This window comes from Nannospalax galili, unplaced genomic scaffold (genome assembly GCF_000622305.1).
Source record: "Nannospalax galili isolate Female #2095 unplaced genomic scaffold, S.galili_v1.0 scaffold683, whole genome shotgun sequence".
In the NCBI taxonomy this organism is placed as follows: Eukaryota; Metazoa; Chordata; class Mammalia; order Rodentia; family Spalacidae; genus Nannospalax; species Nannospalax galili.
The window spans coordinates 1311599-1321123 of record NW_008349093.1 but is presented as its reverse complement, the minus strand read 5'-3'; positions in this window follow the sequence as shown (position 1 = coordinate 1321123).

Sequence of the window (9525 nt, the reverse complement as noted above, 5' to 3'; positions counted from 1 at the left end):
TATATATATATATATATCTCCTATAGAGTATAATTTGTGTCCCCAAATGTCCTTCAGTATGGGTCTATTTACTGGAGTCTTATGAGAGTCCCATGCTTGAAAGAGACTGTCTCTGCCCCTCCCAGAAGCTATTGGTTGCCACAATTTCCTTAAGTGGGATTGGAGCTTCTTACCCACTTCTTCATGTCTATACTGGGATTTTGTCTGGTTTGAGTTTGCATGGGACTTGAGCATACTGGCACCTTTACTATGAGTTCATATGAGTAACTGACTAGCTATCTGGAAATAGCTACTCAGTTTCCTTGTGTTCATCAACTACCTCTGGTGCTTATAATCTGTTTGCCCCCTCTTCCATAATGATCCCTGGGCCTTGGGAGGCAGAAGTTTGATACAGGTGTTCTATTCAGGGATAAGCACTCTGAAGCCTTTTATTCTCTGCACATTGGCCAGTTGTGGGTTTCTGTGTTAATCATCATCTGCTACATAAAAACTTCTCTGGTGAGAGTTGAGAGATGCATTAACCTATGGTTATAACAATAAGTTATTAAGATGCAGTTTAATATGATAACTGTTTAGCAGAAAAGTAGTATTAGACTCTCCCCTATGTCCTATGATCTGTCTAACCTCAGGTTTCTAAGCCTGATAGCAATGTCAAGTATGAGCTCCATCCTAGAAAATGGAGCTTAAACTCAATTAAAGAGTGTTTGGTTATTCCTATCATATTTGTACTACTATTGTACCAGAGGGCATATCTTGTCAGACCAGTTGTTACTGTAGTTAACAGGATTCACACCCGGGTAAGAGTGATGATTTTTTTTTTCCTTTCAGTAGTATGATAGCGCCTTCCAGCACTATGAATGCTAGCCAGCAGTTATGAGACTCTGAAGTCAGCACCAGTTTGATTTCTCCTTCTTTGCTCTGTAGCTCATATGTATAGTGCCTTTAGCAATAGGGTCTTACCATCCAGTTCTGGTGGGTAACCAACAGCAGGAGCATGCCCAGTATTATTTGAGGGTCTATGGGGCCCCTGGTCACCAGCTTCTAGAGAGGGAGTCCATTTCTTTGATTGAAGTTTTTTTTTTTATTAGCCTATGATATCGAGAAAGGGCAATGTCCCCCTGTTGTAGGATAACTCCTTTTAATCTCTTTTTGTGATGTATATGTATATACTTCAAGAAGCTTCTATAATGGTAGGTTTTCACTGGATTTTTCTAAGGACTTTTAGTGTTACTTATCCCTCCCCATACTTCCTCCTCTGCCCTGCCGTCCCATCTCCAACCCATTTAATCTTCCCTAATGTTCCCCTTTGCTATGTACTGCTCTTGAAGCAGAACCAAGTTTGGCTCTCAGCAGCCATGTTGGGTGACTTATAACAACTTGCAACTCCAACTCCAGGGGATATGGTACGCTCTTCTGGACTCCACGGGCACCTGCTCTTACATGTGTACAAACCCACATGCACACACACATATACAAACAAAAATAAAATCTTAAAAAAATTACTAACAAAGCATGCATTTATTATCTAGGTTTTTGAAAACAAACAAGCCAAAAAGGACTCTTAAGTATTAGGAAGGTAAGAGGTACAGGGGAAATCCCTATACATGAAGGAGCAGAGTAAAAGGATGGAATCACTAAGATTTCACTCCTTAGAGGAAAGCTGCCTGAAACTGTCCATCTGATGCTAGTGTCACTGAGCTCAGAGGAAAAACCTTTTAGATTTGGGATCCAGAACTCTAAGGAGAGGGTCTAGCTGGCTTGTGACAATCTCTTGAGGATATGCAATGATACTTGCTGGGCTATACCTGAGAAACTTCACACTGAGTTTAGTGTTAATATGGGAAGGAGCTGGGGCTGCCTGGGTAAAGAAATGTTGCTAAAGGGATGCTCCCAGGAATGGGAAAGAGGCAGGAAGTCACAGAAGAGGGTCCCTTCTAAGTGCTCCATCCTTACATTTTGCTCTTAATGCCTCCTATTGGCAAAGCCTATCTGAGAACCTGCCGATAAGTCAGAAATAGGGTTTAGAGTTTCTTGGTTGCAGCGTCACAAAGAGAAATACAGAAGACTTAATAACTGGGATAAGCAGAGAGCAAAGGAAAGCAGGTACTAGGATATTTATAGCACAGAACACATGATTTCACAGCAGTTGAAATACTGACATCAGTATTAAATCAAAGCAAGTCTTACATAACAACTCCAAAATAGAAACAACTCAAAGAAGAAAACATGCATGAGAAAATTAGGGGAGATAATTCAGCAAATGCAGAACTGCATGTGGATCACAAAAACGAAGACACAACACAAATACGATCCTGCTGGCTGCCTAGTGCTTCTAGAGAGTTGAATTGGATTTTTCAAACATTTTCTTTACAAGTTCTTACTTAAAGTATCCATTCCTCTAAAAAATTGTCACTGAAGAGGGCTGGGGAGATGACTCAGTGGTGAGAGCTTACCTATCATACACAAGGCCTTGGCATCAACCCCCATTGTCAGAAAAGAGTACCATTGGAGCCAGGCATAATACTGCATATCTGTATTCTCTTACCATCTTTCTGCCCCATCTTCCAAAACATTTACTTAGCCTTGGTGGTAGAGAGTATGATGTCTCCTTTAGAGTTGAGTACTCTTCACAGTTGTGATTGAGGGAGTCTAATGCTTATCTCCCTCTAAGATGGACAGACATACTGTGCTTGACAGGGCCACTGTGTGAAATGATGACTCCAATATTCATGATTATGGTATGCATGGAAAATCTTTCTGGAAAGCACGTGTGAATTATTATTATTTATTCAGTTTTATATACGTGTTTGCATGTGTGTGCCTGCTTGTTCAAAGGTGCATCATGTGCGTGCAGGTATTGGTGGAGGCCAGAAGAGGGCATTGGATCCTCTGGAACTGGAGCTACAGGGAGGTGTGAGCCAGCTGATATGGGATCTGAGAACCAAACCTGGGTCCACTTCAAGAGCATCAAGTGGTCTTAACCACCAAGCCATCTGTCCAACCCCTCAAGTGTGAATTTTTTAAAAAAAGTGTCTTCTTTTTTTAGTATGTAAAATTTTTAAATAGCAATAACTGAATATACTTACAGGGTGAATGTGATGTTAAGATGAACCTGGAAGACATTATACTAAGTAAAGTATTTCAAACACAGAAAGACAAATAACTCATCTCATTTATGTGTGCAGTCTCAAGCAGTTGAATTGGAGTAGAGAGTAAAGTGGTCACCAGAAGTTGGAGGAGGGAGATGAGAAGAGAAAGGGTGCAAAGTTTCTGTTAGTCAGGAGGAATAAGTAATGATCTATTAAGGATGATAATGCATTGTATACCTAAAAACAGCTCAAAGAGCAGATTTTAAGTGTTTTCACCAGAAAAGCCCCAACTCTCTTCAGTGGAATTTCTTTCTTTCCTCAAATGACATTTTCCTGGTTCATTGGGCTGTTGTCATCTTGATCTTTTTCTTTTGTAGATATCATCACAAAACCAAATGAGAAGTACATTTCTCCTCCTTGGATTTGAGGCGTGATGGCTGCTACAGTTGAAGTCCCGCTTTCTTCTTCCGTATTGTAAGATTCCTTCTCCATTTGTGATAGTCTCACAGGCACTCCCTGGAGCATGGTGAAGGGCCTGGTGAGTCCGGGCAGCATAGCTGGCACTGAAATGGTCTTAGTTCTACTCCTTTTGTACTGGATGCCTTCTACAACCCTTGTCTGGCTGTTGTTTGAATGAGAGACATTGTATTTGATTAAAAACATAGAGCTAATTGGAGACTCTGATCTCTGTCTCTCTCTCTCTCTCTCCCCCTCTGTCTCTCTCTACCTCTCTCTCTCTCTCTCTCTCTCTCTCACACACACACACACACACACACACACACACACACAGTTCAGGAAGTTAAACTAGGTAGAGTCTCAATCCATTTTGAAATATACAAACAAAGAAAACAAAACAAGAAATTCATTTGACACTTGTTTTGGTCTTTGTGAAAGTTTTCACTTTTACTCCTTGGGGATGGTTCTGCTAGGCTGTCACCTGAAAACCTGGGGATACTTTATAGGGTTCTGATTCTCAGCCTCTTCGTTGCCACTTTCTTCTGATTTCCCCTACTCTCAGGTGGCCATTTTGAGCCAAATGCCTTGAGGAGAAAAGTTGAGTTGAGCATCTGACTCGTATCTCCATGTACCCATTCTCTTTGTGACCTAGGTCCAAGTTCATTGTATCTCTGATGTTTAAAAACATCTTTTTTTCTTTTTTATTAGTTTGGTGCATGCGTGTGTATGTGTATTTGCTTGTGCAGATAAGTATGTGCCATGCACATCTGTGTAGGTCAGAGAATAACTTTGGGGAGTCAGTTCTCATCTTCCACTTTGTTGAAGCCAGGTCCCTCTTGTTTATATTACTGCATTGTGTACTCTAGGCTAACTGGCTGTGAGCTTCCAAGTGATTCTCCTGTTTCTGCCTCCCATCTCAACACAGAAGTGCTGGGATTACAGATGTGTGCCACCACATCTGACTTTTAACATGGGTTCTGGTGATCAAACTCAGGTTGACAGGTGTGCAAGGTTAGCTTTTTTACCCACTAAACCGTAGCCCTGGCCTCGAAAAGGTCTTTTAAATTAACAACCATGTTCTGATGCTTTTAAAGGTGTTCTGGATGGTCTTAACTTACTATTTTATATAAACCATATCTTGAAGTAGAAACTAATCATCTTTTGAATTTAGTCCTTGTATGTTATTATTTCTAGAATTTCTTTCTGAACATTTTCCAAATTTTCTTTATTACTTTTATAGATTAGGATGTTATTTCTATTTTCTCTTTAATTAAATGCATGTTAGTGAGATATAATTATACAATACAGTACACAGTGAATTCTCATAATTGTGTATGCCTGTGAAGCCACTATCTAAGCAACATACAGAACATTGTCCTCTTGTTGCCCTTACGGCTAAGGGAATCTTCTCCTTTAGATGCACTGGTTTTTGTTATCTTTCTATGGGTTTTGTCTGTTTAGAACTTTACATAAATAGAATCATATGGTATTGATGATCAAAGTAATTTTTTCAAAAAATTTTTAAGATTCATTCACACAGTATTTCCTTTAATGTTTCCTACTGATGGGGGTGTGGGCTATTTCTAAGATTTGGTCACTATAAATGAAGCTACCGTGAACAGTTAGAAAAGGCTTTCTGTGGTCATGTGGTGTTCATTTTTACTTAGCTTTGTTCTGTATCTGATCATTTTAACTGCACTGTCTGAGATCTAATCTTTGCTTTTTTGTTTATCTTTTCATAGTGGTTTTTTTTCTTGTGTTTGGTCCTTTTGATTTGATCGTGTTTTGCTCACTGTGGGAATCCTGAGGGCCCGAGTCTTTTTCCCATTTGTGTCTGCAGGGTATCCAGTGTGATTCTGACTGAGAAGCACTTGAGATTAATTTTTCCCTGGGGATTCTCTGCATAGAAAGAGTATATTTCCAGACCCCTCTTGTGGGAGAGAAGGCTTGTTTATATACATTTCCAGGAAACTTGTGTTTTTAAATTTTAATTTAATTTTTAAAAATTAGCATGCCGCTAGATATGGTGGTGCACGCCTTTAATCCCAGCACTCGGGAAGCAGAGGAAGGTGGATCTCTGTGAGTTCAAGGCCAGCCTGGTCTACATAGTGAGTTCCAGGACAGCTGGGGCTACAGGGAGACCCTATCTCAAAAAGACAGAAAAAAAATTAGCGTACCAAGTATTAGACATAATAATGGCATTTTCAAACAAAGTGTATTTTAGTTGCTTCTCCCCATCTCCATCCCATCTCCCTTTGTGTCTCTCCTTCCAGTCTCCTTTCTGCTTTCATGTCACACGTATCCTTTTACAAGCCTCCAGGCCTCCTTGGCACCTTTTTTGCCCTCTCTTGGTTTCCTTATAGTTTTCTAGACTCTACCGATGTTTATACCCACTTACACACATGCATATATACATTACAAAGTAGGATTTGCAAATGAAAGAGACTATATGTAGTTATTGTCTTTCTGAGTTTGTGTCACCTTACTCAATATAATAGTTTTCAACTCCATCCATTTTCCTGAGACTATAATTTGACGGATAATGAAAACAATTACATCTCAAGTTATGTCCAGAGTTAGGTAAATTTCCAGGTTAGCTCCCCAAAATGATTTGTCCACAGGGACCCTTCCACGAGGGCATAGCTTATCACAGATCTTGGATCCGTGCAGAGGTCTCACTTCCATCCTCTACTTGGCATCTCAGAGCCTAGACTTTCCCAGGGAACTGTTAACACAGGGCTTCTCAGCTGAGAGCAGAAACCCCCAGGGCAGCCAAAGTTCTTTCATCCATCTCCTTTCAGTCCCCTTTAGACCTCGAGGGTTCTTTTAGTTTCATGAGATTAGCTATGTGTTTCCAAAGTTTATAAAGCTGGGTGTGGTGATGCATGCCTATAATCCTAGCACTTGGCAGGCTAAGACAGGAGTTCAAGCCTGGGCTACATAGGGGAGTCCCTGTCCCCAAACAGAGATTTATTTTGTCTGTCTGGTGCTGGTAAATAATTATAGTGGGTCCCTTTTCCGTACTGCTTGACTACCTTTTTGTCAGAAATTTGTTTTCATAGTGCCTCTGTTTCATACTTTCCTCTTTCTCTGTCCCCATTTGGGGAATGAGGACCAAGTCTGCTTACTCTGTATGCAAATCTGCTTTACGGACTGGCTTTTAGTATTTGCTTCTTTTTGGCCATATCTGTGGAGAAGAGATAGAGCTGTTTGTACCTCACATTGCCAACTTCAAGTGTTTGTGTAAAGATTTCTCCCTTGACGTGCTTCCCACTTTCACTGCATTTGAGTGGATAAGAGTAAGTTCTGGGATGCTCCTCTTTGTTGCCAAGCTAATAGATGTCTGACTTCTGTAGAAACAACAAGCTGCCCAAGGCTGGAGAGATGCTTGCCTGTTGCCTGCCTCTTCCCTTGAATTGGCTCATCATTAGGCAGTAGGGTGTTGCCTGTTGCCTAGTTTCACTGAAGATCAGTTTTCTTCCTGTGTTCATTCTTTGAGAAGGGAGGGTTGTGTGGAAATGTTTTTGTATGCCTCTCTCATTCCAGGTGGTCTGGTGACAAAGAAGAGTGCTCACCGAACTGCTTATGGCTGATGCCTTGGGCCAGGTGTGGGGAGATGTGCCTGTCAGTTCCCAGTTCTTTTCTGCAGTGATGTGCTGCCGTGCCTGTTCTAGTCCCTCCCCCTAACCATGCTTGTCTGTCTCCTTGGACAGACTAGAAGCTTCTTCAGGCAGGACTCTTCTGTCTGTGTACATACTGTGCTGGTACAAGTAAACACTCAAGAACTATTTGTTGACCGAATGGCTTTGGGATCACTTAGAAATGGAATTATATTTCATGTTTAGGGATCCAGATGTATGGGCTCTGGGTTCTCACCCCCACACATAAGGCGTGTCTTGGCTAAATTCCAATGACACACTGTTACAGAGTGAGCACTTCACCTGGATCCATAAGACCTGGATTTGTAGATTAAGTTCCTTTGCCTCTCTGTATTTTTGTCTTTGGTTCAGAAAATGGGGCTGTAGAATGGGACTGTAGAGATGGCTCCAGTGGTTAAGAACTCTGACTGCTCTTGCAGAGGACCCAGGTTCGATTCTTAGCACCCACATGGCTGATGACAACTGTTGGTAACTCTGGTTCCAGGGGATCCAACGCCCTCTTCTGATCTCTGTGGGCATTGCAGAACATGGGTGTACTTACACACGTGCAGGCAATACACTCATACACATAAAACAAAAATAAATAAATAAAAGTAAATAAAATGGAGCTGTGACAGGCGGCTTTGCCTGCATCATAGGGTGTGTAAGGATCCAGTGAGGCAGTGCATGTGAAAATGCTTTAGGATGAGCACTATCTCTCTTTATAGGTCCTATCATAGGAAAGGAAAGGCTGGATTTTGTTTCACAGGACTCTAGCAGTTCACTCATGTTCACCTAACTCTGCTCCCAGTCCGACTTGCCCTTCTGGGAAGCTGGAGGGCATCCCTGGCTGGATGATGCCAGGGAGTCAGCCCTTTGTGCCCTGGACCAAAAAGGTTATTGAGAACCTGCAGTGACCTGTGTAGCCACAGGGTGTCACTCTCGGCCTTCATATGATCTATCATCTCCAGCTCGTCAGTTTCCTCTTTGTCTCGGCCTTCCTTCTCAGCACTGAAGCCTGGCTAGTCTGGATTCCTAGTACCTGTTAAAGAATTCCTGGCAGCAATACTTGGAACTATCACAACCATCCATCTAGGCCTTCGTTTTTCAGTTATAAAGTACTTATGCAATTCTAATTTATTTTAATTTTCACCTGACAAGTGCATGACCAGAAATGACCAAAATGTTCATGCACTCAATTTCAGGACCAAAAGTCAGTAAAGTTTTAGAAGTCAGCAAATTTAAGATTAGTCATGCTAAGTCCCCTACTACTCACTCCCCAAGTATTTTGCGGTTAAAAAATATTTTAAAACCATTGCCTCAGGGTGACCCAGTTATTATAATAGCAAGACTAGGGAAAATAAATCTTAGACTTTATTGAAGTCCTCTAGATGGACAAAAGCAGTGAGTGCTCAGTTTAGCTTCGCCTTTCTGGACCTTTCTTGGGGATTTCCTCTGCTGATTATTCTCTTCTTTTTAAAAATCTCTTCAGTGTTCCTTCACTATTTTTTTTTTTTTTCCGGGTGTACTTGTTACTTTTTTGGTCCCACATGGTCTTTCTTTATATCATCCACCATCTCCTGGGACACTGGCCATGGCCTCTACTCTTTACAATCTATCACCCAGGCATTCAAAAATCTATGTGTCGTACTCAGACTTCTGTGTACTGTCATGTCTACTGGAGTGCCTGGAGGATATTGCTTTGTAAAATATAGCTCAGGTATTTACATAAGGGTATAGTTTCACAATTTTGTTAATTGTGTACAGTTGTTTAGTTAACTCCTTAATTAAGATATTTATAGCCTCTAATGGCTAGCCTTGGTTGTCATCTTGACTGGATGCCTAGAAAAATGGGTAAAGCATACTTCTGGGAGTGTCTATAAGGGCGTTTCCAGAAAAGATCGGTATTTGGGTCAGCAACCTGAGTGGGGAAGTTCTGCCCTGAATGAGGACCACTGTATCCAATCCACTGGTGGCCCAGCTGGATTGAACACAAAGAATGGAAAGCTCACATAGATACGCCCCACCTGACTTGAGTGGGTGCATTTTTAGAGTTTTTTTTGCTGCCACCTTTGTCATAGACATCAGGCTCCAGCTTCTTAGACCTTTGAACATGGAGTTGTACTTGCCCCTTTCTGGGGAACTGCTAGGCCTTCAGTCTCAGACTGGTGCTGAATCATTGGTCCTTCTGTTTTGATGCTTCTAGATCTTTCGTCTGAAAGCTACTGATCTCCTGGCTCTCTAGCATGTATATTGCCACTGTGGCATTGTCTAGCCTCTAGTCATATAAATACATTTTAAAAATCAGCTTTTATAATTATACACATGGGTATATTTATTTA